Source organism: Arvicola amphibius, chromosome 9, assembly GCF_903992535.2.
Source record: "Arvicola amphibius chromosome 9, mArvAmp1.2, whole genome shotgun sequence".
Lineage (NCBI taxonomy): Eukaryota > Metazoa > Chordata > Mammalia > Rodentia > Cricetidae > Arvicola > Arvicola amphibius.
The window spans coordinates 60878460-60889911 of record NC_052055.2 but is presented as its reverse complement, the minus strand read 5'-3'; the positions used below and the strand labels follow the sequence as shown (position 1 = coordinate 60889911).

At 50.4% G+C, this 11452-nt stretch overlaps 1 pseudogene; it reads left to right on the top strand.

The window, feature by feature from the left end:
* The first annotated feature begins 4683 nt into the window (after window positions 1–4683).
* Window positions 4684–10704, top strand: LOC119823374 (annotated as a pseudogene).
* Window positions 10705–11452: the final 748 nt, after the last annotated feature.

Here is an 11452-nt window from a genome sequence, read left to right as displayed (position 1 = left end):
TGGTCTCTCGGAACTTTCTACAGTGCCTTTGGGTGGGGGGAGTGTGGGAAGACACCATTCTTTCTACCCACTCCCACTAAGAGTCAAAGTCAAGAGTCAAAGGCCTTTCTCTGCAACAGAGCGGGGATGTTCAGATGATTAGCACCAAATCATTCCCAGGAGATAGCCCTGAAGTCCAGCCTCCTGGACGGTGTCTCACTCTTGGCTCAACTAGGTAGTTTTACTTTACAGAACAGTCCTGGTCCTCTTGTCTGATCTTTACCCAGGGTTCCCACTCACTGCCCCCTCGGCCACGCCCTCTCTAATTTACCACCTGGCTCCAGAGCCCAGATCACATGCCTCTCGGTGCATGTGTCATTGCTGATGGGATTGAATCCGACAGCAGCTAAAGACGCTCATGTTAGGAAGGTAATAAGCTTGGAGAGGGAGCAAGGCAACAACGGGAGGAAGCTGCCCGATTCGGGGTGAAGAGGGCAGAAACGGGGCTCTCCGTGCTGAGGATAGGCAGTGGGGCTGGGTTTCGACACTGCACTCATCTGGTATGGGACAATGAGAGACTGAGCAACAGACGCTCTCTCCAAGAATGACCTTGATCTCAGAATCTGCCCAGGGTGGCTGTTTGGGTACAGGGACAGTCAATAGATCAAAAGGTTAGAGGAACATGACCTTCCTTTGTTACCCCTTGCAAAGCAGACAGACATGACCTCAGCTTCATTTCCTTGGGGCTGTTATGCTGTCCATTTGGTGCTCCTTTCTACTTTTCTCTGGTTTATGTACTTTCAGGATTGGATTATTGTTTTTCCAGAATATTTTGTATCAACATGGTGGCCAATTAGAACTCAGTGGACTCAATTTCTTTGAAACTTTCTAGGGTCCCTGCATTCCTGAAGTTCTCAAGCAATGCCGAGCCTACTTACAACATGGGCTCCGTGAGGTTGTCCCTGGAGGTTCCTGTGTGACTCTACACTGCCCACAGGGAGAGGAGGACTGCCTGAACAGCCCACTCACTGCACCTTACAGGCTTTCCAGCCTTCTAGATCCCAACTCACACCAGAAAGCACAGCCTCTTACAAAAAGCACACCTGAAAGTAATTAGTTAAAGAATCCCAATTTTAACAATAGCAATACAGTGGACTGTTTCCTCCCAGTAGAACATGACCTTTGCCACCCAGAGGCAGAGCAGCTCTGAATATCTACAGAAACCCTCAGGAGATCAGCACTATTGACATTTTCTCAGCGAGAGAAGGAGGTCACAAAACCCATGACAAAAGACACTCAGAATACATTGACACCCTCATGAGGTCATTATCTGGTCCTCTTCCCCCCGCCCCTGCATTCCAGCTGCTACACCATAAAAGGGAGCAAAGGACTGTGCTGGTTTTTTTTTCCCAGTGGTACAGGTGCCCACAAATTATCTGTATTCCCAATAGTAACCCCAAAGCATTTACATTTGCCCAGCTAGACTTGACAGACTCTCATTTAGGCTGTTGGCGTCTTCCCTGTCTGGGACAAATAGATCATGTTTGTCATCATAATTGTTATTGTTGAGTGTGTGTGTGTGTGTGTGCGTGTGTGTATGCGTGTGTGTGTGTTCATGTGAGCGTGCATGTGTGTGTATGTGTATGCGTGCATGTCTGTGTGTGTGTGTGAGTGTGTGTGCATGTGTGTGTATGTGTGTGTGCATTTGAATGTGCATGTGTATGCGTGCATGTCTGTGTGTATGTGTGTGTGTGTGCGTGTGTGTGCATGTGTGTGTGTGAGTGTGTGTGTGCATGTGTGTATGTGTGTGTGAGTGTGCGTGTGTGTGCATGTGTGTGTGTGGTTTCCAGGACAGACACAGGTTGTCTGAGTCACTCATTGACACAGCAGGTGGAGATAAAACTGCGACAGCTATCACAGAACACACTCCACTTACATCTCTTTTGTCGCCTCCAGCTTGGACAGCTTCCCTTTGGAGTCTAATATACAGTGCACACACAGTAGGCTCTCGATCCCATACCCATTGACTGACTCAGTGGCTCCAGGCTTTAGAGTCTTACTACTCCATTGCACTTACGGGGGGGGGGGGGAATGAATGGCCGAGAGCAACTGAAGGGTAGCCCATATGGTGCACATGCGAAGGGGAGGGGCGGTGTTAGGCGGGGGGTGGGGTGGGGTAGAGGAGATCCTTAAGCCAAAGCCATTCCAGCACTGCATCTCCTAGCAGTCAGGAGGGCACCTTTGTCTCTACTCAGACAAAGTGTGTCTGTCCTGGTCACACACACACACACACACCAATAACAATGGCAATGACAGCCAACATCTATATCTATTTAACCTGGCAGGGAAGGAGCCAGTCGCCCCAACCAAGATCAACCAATCACACCCCTGCTGTCTCTTCTGCCTCTCCCTTAACGTCACAATCACCACAGCTGACCACCCCAGGTGGAGATTGTATGTGGGGCACACTCAGGACTTCCTTGGGAAGGAACATGAAGGGTGCCAGGACCCCAGATCCTCTTCCTAGTCCCCCTAGCCTGCGGCTTTGAGGAGTGTGGGTGGGCGCCACTCATTCTTTATAAAAATCAATTCTTTGAAAGTTTTACACAATGTATTTTAATTATATCACCCATAACCCCTCCCTAATCTAACCTTACATTCTTACCCTTCAATTTCATGTCATATTTTTAAAATAAAAATCAACTCCATTTTTTTTATAACAATTGACTATGAATACACCAGTGGGCGTGGAGTCATTCACTAGAGCAGGGCCAACCTCTCAGGAGCCATGCCCTTGAAGAAAACTGAACACCTCTAGATGGGCCCCAGAAACTCAACTGTCTACAACTCTTAGGAGTTTGGGCTCATGATCCCTTCCCACCCCAAGCCAGAATGTTAAAAGACTCGATCTTGAGCCGGCAGCCCCAGCGTCTGAGTTCCTGAATGCCGCCATCCTGTCATGTCTAGGAGGCACTGTTTTGCTCTGACCTCTGACCTCTGACCTCTCTGACCCCTCTGACCCCTCTGACCCCTCTGACCTCTCACTGTTATAGTCTTCCTGCTCTCCTCTTCCACGACGGTCCCTGAGTCTCAGAGAGAGGGTGTCATGTGCATTTGTGTCTGAGAACTCCGTTGACACACATCTCTTCTGCAGCATGTTCACTGGTACCCGGTAACCTGCTGCTGTGTACCCCAAGTCTTCTCTGCATGCACTGCTCCTGCAGCATGTTCACTGACACCAAAAAACCTGCTGCTGTGTACCCCGAGTCTTCTCCGCACGCACTGCTCTGTCAGTGCCCCATTTTGAGGGCCCTGGTAAGAAGTCTGGTTTTCCCATCAGTTCTTGGTGCAGACCCTGCTTCCTAGTACGGGCACATACACTGGTCACTCCAGGTCAAGGACCTTATACGGCTGATTGACATTTCCATATTAGAAAAGGAAGACCCGTCACCCTTGCAATCTGGCTTAGAAAACTCCAGGAAAAGCCATCCCATTTATTAGATTCCCTGAGCTTCCAGGCCAGGCTCTGCTAGGAACTCTAGGATACAGCGACCCCGAGAGGGAGCACTTATCTCTGCTCCAGGGCTGATGTGAGAACCATTCCTGGGGGGGGGGGGGGCGGGGCTCCTCCGCGGTGGCTTCTGCCTCTCTCCTCTTTCCTCTCCCCAGGTTTGTCCCTCCTCCCCTCTCCATGGCCCTCTCCTCAGAGGAAGCTATTCTACCACCCTCTGCCCAGTCAGAGCTTGTCAACCCTCCCCAGTGCACTCACTCACAGGTAGGGGACAGTGCCCTATGCTGGGACAGCTCCCAGATGCCTCGCTCTGAGATACTCCAGCAGGCCTCCCTGGCTTCCCAAGGGCCAATGTTCTCTATCCTAAAATGGAGCAGCTCGTAGAAGTGATCAGAGAATTGGCAGAACGGTGCCCTGGGGGCCCAGGAGTGAAATTCTAAGAATTTATACCTCTGACTAACTTTATCAGGATGTGTTCTACACAATTAGAGGTTGGCTGCTGTCCTTCTCTTACCTGAACACTCAGGATGGACAGATAACCTCAGCACAGCAGCTGCCTGAGAGGCTTCTACTGCTGTATCTTTGAAGTCACCATAAGCAGGCACTCCCTGCCCAACAGAGAAAGCCCACAGAGTGCTCGTGCAGGCAGGGTCAGAATGACACTGACTCCCACCTCTACCCTGTCTTGGGGACTACCTACCGATGGACAGGTGTAGTTCAGCCTAAGCCAAACAATGACACCCCCCTTTTGATCTAGCTAGATCTGTGAGGACAGCGCCCTCTCCTTTCTCAGCACCCTGTTCCTCAAGAAGATCAGGTGGCAGGAGAAAGGAGGCAAGAGAAGCCTGGAATGTTAAAGACCCCTCCTTGGATGAAGGCAGCCATTTCCCTGTGCCTTGTTGATAGATAAGCAGGAAGGAGGCTTCACTGGAAAGGTAAAGCTGAGATTGCTGAGGGGGATAACTCTGCAGGTCCCTAATTAGGGAACAGATAAACTCCAAATTAGACCACGGCAGCATGCAAGGGCAGCATATTCCACTTTCTATCAAAAGGTTTTGCTGCTCAAAGGCTTGGAGATCTGTGCTCTGCAAACTGCCCCAGCCCTTCAGCAGGGGAAGGAGATAGCAGAGGGACATCTGTGGAGATAAAAGTAGCCTTCTTGTGCTCTGGTATTGTGATCCAGCTCCTTGACCATGAGTTGGCAACTGAACTTCAGGTCAGACAGTGACAAGGGCAACTTCAGTGTGCTTTCTGCAGTGGTGCCAAGGAGACCCATGGGCAGTGTGGCTTCTTGCCAGACAACTGGTCACAGGGTTGGAGCTGGCTTCAGCAACAGGAGCCTTACAGTCTTGAAGGGAATAGGCACATTTCCTTCAGTATGTCAGGAGGCAGTGCAAGGGGTCACAGGGCACAGCCTTGGGCATGACTTTGGGTATGGAGGGACTCGAGCCAGCGGCTTTGCCAGAAGCATGTTTGGCAGTGTGGCCCTGGGACCCACTTGTCCATCTGTGTGTCTGCCTGGGGGTATCCATCAGGTCACTGTCAACAAGAGCCTGCTGGTCCCCCTTAACGTGGAGCTGGACCCTGAGATCCAGAAAGTGTAGGCGCAGGAGCGGGAGCAGATCAAGGCTCCGAATGACAAGTTCGCCTCCTTCATCCACAAGATGGGTCTGTTAGGAAAGTATAACAATGGCCCAGCAGTAGCAATTCTCCTGTTTCCCAAGCAATGGATAGATGTGATGTGAGCTGGATGGGTGGTCCCTCATCTTAAGGGGAAGGGAATAGATTTACAAGGTGCCCAGAGCGGGGAAAAAATGAAGATTGCATTCTTTGGGAATCTTATAGAGAAGGGAAATAGAGGTAGCTTTATTTTGAGAAAAGTGGTGAGTTCCTGAAGGTCAAATTGTGGAGGGTGTCCGCAGGTTTGGTTTGGTTTTGTTTTGTTTGTTTGTTTGTTTGTTTAAAGAATGGAACAACTGAGAGACTGAGCACAATATTGAAGTCAAGGTTCGCAAACAGGGACACTTAGAGGGAATGTCTCCTGGGTCCAGGGTCAGGCCTCAGAAGAAGCTAGAATGCTGTCTCCTGGTCAAGTGCTCGCTCAGTGACTAGGGGTCCAGAAAGCCAGGGATGCACTTGTTCATGGTGTCTCCCAGGAAGGGCTGCTTGTGGACAGGGCTTGACCCACAGGATTTTACAAAACTCCTTTCTCTTTTGAAGTCAATGGTGTATGTCCATGGGGCATGATAATATCTGTGTGGTTCCAGGTAGCTATGGGTTTGGGTTGCAGGTGCGCTTCCTGGAGCAGCAGAACCAGGTGCTGGAGACCAAGTGGGAGCTGCTGCAGCAGCTGGACCTGAACAACTGCAGGAAGAACCTGGAGCCCGTGTATGAGGCCCACATCAGCAGCCTGCTAAAGCAGCTGGATACGCTGTCTGGGGACAGGGTGAGGCTGGACTCGGAGCTGAGGGGCATGCGGGATGCTGTGGAGGACAGCAAGAAGAGGTGAGCAGGCCACCAAAGGTTCCTGGGCCCGGAGCTTGCGCGGTCTTCTCTGGCTGAGGGGGAGACAACACTTGACAGCACACCCCTGTGTGACAATCCCTGCGACAGCACGTGGATTGATGGGTAGGAGCTCCTGGGCTCACTGACCCTCTGGAGGCTTTAGCTGCTGGTTAAGGGCTCTGTGCAGGCTTTCAGGTGTTTTCCTGGTATGTAACGAGGAAACCTACAGACTCCTTACTCACACCGCTGGCCGCTTGGTGGTCACTTCTGGCTTCTCAGTTACTTTTCTCGTTGCTGTCACTAGCGCCTGACAGGTTTGTTTGGGCTCATGGTTTGGCAGGTGCTGTCCTTTGTGGCTGGGAAGCACAGCAACCGGTAGCTCCATAGGGATGGGCAGCCACTCGTTTCATGCTCCAAGCCAAGAGGTAGAGAGTTGGGGCCAGAAGTAGGGTCAGGCTGGAACTCTGCAGCCCTGCCCTTCCAACTCTGTGGCTGTCAGCTAGGTTCCATGACTAGAAGCTTCCAAAACCTTCAAAACAGTACCATAGGCTGGGGACCAAGTATTCAAACATGTGAGTCTGTGGGGCACATGGGACACTCAAATCATGATGCTCAGAGATCCCAGAATCCCCAGGGCTTGACGGGCAGGCAAAGCTCTCCATCTTCTCTCCTCTCCCACAGGTATGAGGAGGAGATCACCTGATGCACAGCAGCGGAGAATGAGTTTGTGCTGCTTAAGAAGGTGAACCCAGGTTGGGTGGTGGCAGAGCGTGCTTTTAATCCCAGCACTTGGGAGTCAGAGTCTGTGAGTTCAAGGCCAGCCAGGTCTATGTAGTGAGTTCCAGGACAGCCAGGGCTACACAGAGAAACCCTGTCTCGAAATATATATATATATATATATATATATATATATATATATATATTAAAAAAGAAGGCGAACTCAGAAGCACCCACAGGTTTTTTGTCTCTCTTGTACCTGTATGCTAAGCAATTCTGCTTGAGACCATCCAGGATGCCTGGAGAAGGTCTAGGGGCTGAATTTGAGTGGGACCAGAGTTATGGCTTCCAGCAAGTTGGAGAGGAAGGACCCAGAGCCAGGAACTGGATAGAAAGAGACAGGAGGAAGTCCTGGTGAGGATCCTGGGAAAACATGGCTCAACTTGGTCTTTCTGTGTGGCGCTTCCTGCAAGTGCCTCTCTAGGCTGCCTGTTCTCCAGGTGAAACAAAGGAAGGCTGTCCCTGTTCTCCCCTCTGTTACCGAAGGTTCAGACAGTCTGAGAAAAATTGATGTTGAGTGACCACCTCAACATGCTGAAAGTCAGATGTCTGCAGGACAGACAGGGCAGCAGCAGAGACAGGGCGCTTGGAGGGATAAGGGATGTATCGATGACGTCTATGGGGCCTCTTGGCAGGATACAGATGCCTCCTACACCGTCAAGGTGGAACTTCAAGCCAAAGTGGACTCTCTGGACAATGACATCGAGTTTCTCAAGCGTCTGTATGACACGGTAAGTGATACAGGGACCTTCTGAGGAGCCACATCAACACTGTTAGTAACAGGTTGTCATTGACTCTTCTTGCATTCCCAGGACCTCGTGTAACATGGAGGGGCCGGGCACAGGTGCACCTTTTAAACTATGGTTGACTGAGCTGCTACTCCATTATAAATGCCCTGCTGGTAGCCCTTGAAATCACAGAAGTCTGGGGACTTCTTCAGAGTCCAGCATCCTGGCCTGTGGCTGTAAGTCAGAGCTGTTTTATGGAGCATCTGCCTTGCTTATCCAGGTCATAGGCGGGAGCATTCTGGGACCTAGATAAAGCTCCCTGCAGAGTACAGGGCTCCACCACGCACTGCCTTGGTGCTAGCAAGTGCAGAGGGGACTGTAACCTGTCTGTGCTGGGCATCTCAGGAATGGTTCTTCTGGTCCTGCAGTCACGATGGCCATCCCTTCATGTTCTAGACGTCTTCAGCATCTTTGGGATTTCTTTCTACTCTGCTGACTTGCTGCAGCTTCCAACGGTCCTGTTGTAATGCCTCATTTTTCTGGCTTCTGAAAAATATGTGTGCATGTATGTGTATGAATGTAGTATATGTATGTACTATGTATATAGTATATGTATGTATGTACATGTGTACAGACATACACACTCATATGTCTATGGAAGTCAGAGGAGGACAATTGCATCCTGATTTATCACTTTGTCTTACCATTTTGAGATGGAGTCTCACATTGAACTTGTAACTAAGCTGTTTGTCAGTAAGCCCCAGTGATCCTCCCTTCTCTGCCTGGACCATAGCTCTTGGATTATAACTTAGCTTTTGATGTGTGCTCTGGAGATTTGAACTCAAGTCCTCATGCTTGGGCAGTATCGATTTTACCTTCTCTGCCATCTCCCAGCCAACATCTTTAAACATTCATCTGCAGTGGAAAGTGTAGGCCCAGGCTCTAGGGCTGGCTTTGAAGCCGCTTCCTGCACCGTGGTCCCATCTGCATAAGAAGGCTACTTGTGATACCTTACCACTGTCTTAGCTATTTTTCCTGTTCTTGTGATAAAAATACCCTGGCATAAGCAACTCAAGGGAGAAAGGGCTTACTTTAGCTGCTGTGGGAGAGCATAGTCCAGCACCTTGGCACTGTGGGACAACATAGTCCAACATGGTGGCACTGTGGAGAGCACAGTCCAGCACGGTGCCAGGCTGTCAAACTGAGTGTGCAGTAAAGAAAATGAATGTTAGCCGGGCGGTGGTGGCGCACGCCTTTAATCCCAGCACTCGGGAGGCAGAGGCAGGCGGATCTCTGAGTTCGAGGCCAGCCTGGTCTACAAGAGCTAGTTCCAGGACAGGCTCTAGAAACTACAGGGAAACCCTGTCTCGAAAAAAAAAAAAAAAAGAAAATGAATGTTAAGTTAAGATGATGAATGCCTGTGCTCGGTCATCCAGGACCTAAGCCCAGGGAATGGTACTGCCCACGTTTAGGGTGGGTCTTTCCACTTGAACCAACCCAGCCAAGATGATCCCTCAGGCACAACCAGAACCTTGTCTCCTGGGTGGTTCTATCAAGTTACTGACATTAACAATCATACTTGGTGTAATCTGATTGTATTTTATGTTCTGACAGTCAGTTCTTTCTGTTCTTTATTCCCCAGTCCTCCAATCTGGAGACGGCCATTGCTGATGCTGAGCAGAGAGGCGACTGTGCCCTCAAGGACGCCCGGGCCAAGCTGGATGAGCTGGAGGGCGCCCTGCACCAGGCCAAGGAGGAGCTTGCTCGGATGATGCGCGAGTACCAGGAGCTGATGAACGTGAAGCTGGCACTGGACATTGAGATCGCCACCTACCGCAAGCTGCTGGAGGGTGAGGAGCGCAGGTAGGGGTGCTGGAGGGTGAGGAACTCAGGTAGGGGTGCTGGAGGGTGAGGAACTCAGGTAGGGGTGCTGGAGGGCGAGGAGTGCAGGTAGGGGTGCTGGAGGGCGAGGAGCGCAGGTAGGGGTGCTGGAGGGCGAGGCCATGGTGCCAAGGGAGAAACAGATAAGGTTTCTCTGGCTGAGGGGACACATGAGGGAAATAAGATGAGGCAGACAGTGCTGGCCACACCATAGGTGAGGGCAGCTGTGGTTTGCCAGCTGAACTCAGCTGTGCTCCTACAGGGGGTGTCAGAGGCCAGCCGTATGTGCAGGCAGCTGTGTGGTGATAAAATGGAGTTGTGCAGACAGACAGACTGCCCCATGCTAGCTATGGCCCCAGTAGATCACCATGTCTCTGTTTCCCCATCTATAGAACGGAGATTTAAATCCTCGTGTGTTGCTAGAAGAACGAAGAAGACTAACATTCATAGGGAAGCAGGAGCCCACGAGACGCAGCTGAATCACTGAAGTTTTATTCTTTATTGTTTGGTTTGTTCCTTTGAAGCAGGGTCTTTCTCTGTCGCCCAGGCTGGCCTCAAAAATCATGGTGATGCTTCCATTTCAGCCTCTTGAGTGGTTTTATCTTAACTTTCTGTATTGCAGGATGTCTGGTGAGAACCCATCCTCCATGAGCATTTGTGGGTGTCCTAGAGATGGGTTGGGCTGAGGAAGCCAGGGGCCCTGGGGCTCAGGAACGCACCTCGATTCACATCTTACTTCACCGAGAAATTTCTGTTCTTGTTCTGCGAATGTTCTCTGGCATCAGATCAACAGTTCCTATCTTTTGTCCCCTGGAAAAAGCTAGCTATTGAAGTTCACACTTATCTCTCTTTTGCTGTCCCTTTCCTGGGATACTGCTGTCTCAAGAAAGGTTTGGGGATGGTCATTTCCCCAGGACTTTCCAGAAGGCAGGGATCATGTCTATTCAATGCGGTTCCCCCACCCATACATTTTGGCACATGACAAGGCCTCACCCCCTGCATTGGCTTTGCACATTGACTTTTGAGAATTGTCGTGGAATGAGCAGGACATCTTCAGAGGTACCAGTCACCCTAGTTGTTGTCACTTGCTGACAGACACCTACTCTCTGCCCTTCTTCCTCAGCTGTCAGCAGCAGCAGTTATGGTTCCTATGGTTATCATTCAAGCTCCATGAACTCTGACTTTGGGACTGGCAATGCAGCAGGCAGCCCCAACAGCCCTTGAAACAGCCAAACCAAGACCAGAGGAGCAAGAGCAAGAGACCTCAGGTACTCCCAGGACAAGAGCGCTGTTGTTGGTACCCTGGCCAAGAAGACCACTTGATAAGCCCACCGCCCCACTCACCTCAGTGTCTGGTGAAGAATATCTTTGCTTCTGCCCAGAGATAACCATCACACTTGAGTTTTAGGACTGTCTCTAGTGCATGTGACCATCCACTATGTACTTTAAGTTCTAAGTGACACAGTCCCTTAGTCCCTTAGTGACTTAGTCCCTTGCCAGTAGGTCCCATGTGAGCTTCTGGCTTTTCTTGCCTTCAGTTTGCAGGAGGCTTTGGAAACTCAAGATATCATCGTCTTCTTGAGCTAAGGAGGCTATGATCAATCAGACTGAATGGAGAGAAAGGATGTGGAGAGAGAGGAGGAGCATTGCGGTCATATTCTTAATTGTCTAGATTTTCTGCCCTTCTCAGAATGGGTGGGACTTTTGGCAGTCTTTCTCTGTCCCATTGGCCAGGCCATTGTAGAGTGACTGATTTGTTCAGGAAAAAGATGTCCATGTTTGCAGATCCCCGATGAGCTCCTATCCACAGAGCCACGTGGAAGAGAAAGGTTTTTTTTAACCACCTTGCATTATCATCTTTATTATCAAAAATATCTGCTCCATCTGTCAAGCACCTACTATGTGCCAGGTTGTCAGGAGCTGGTATGTGCTGCCTCTGGTTCTCACCTGACTGCAGAGAATGCACAAGCCACACCTTTGGGACACATAGGGAAGCTCTTTCTCAGAGTGGTTGAACTAGCCCACATCACACGCCTACGAACCAGCTCAAACCTTGCAGACAGCAGGGTTC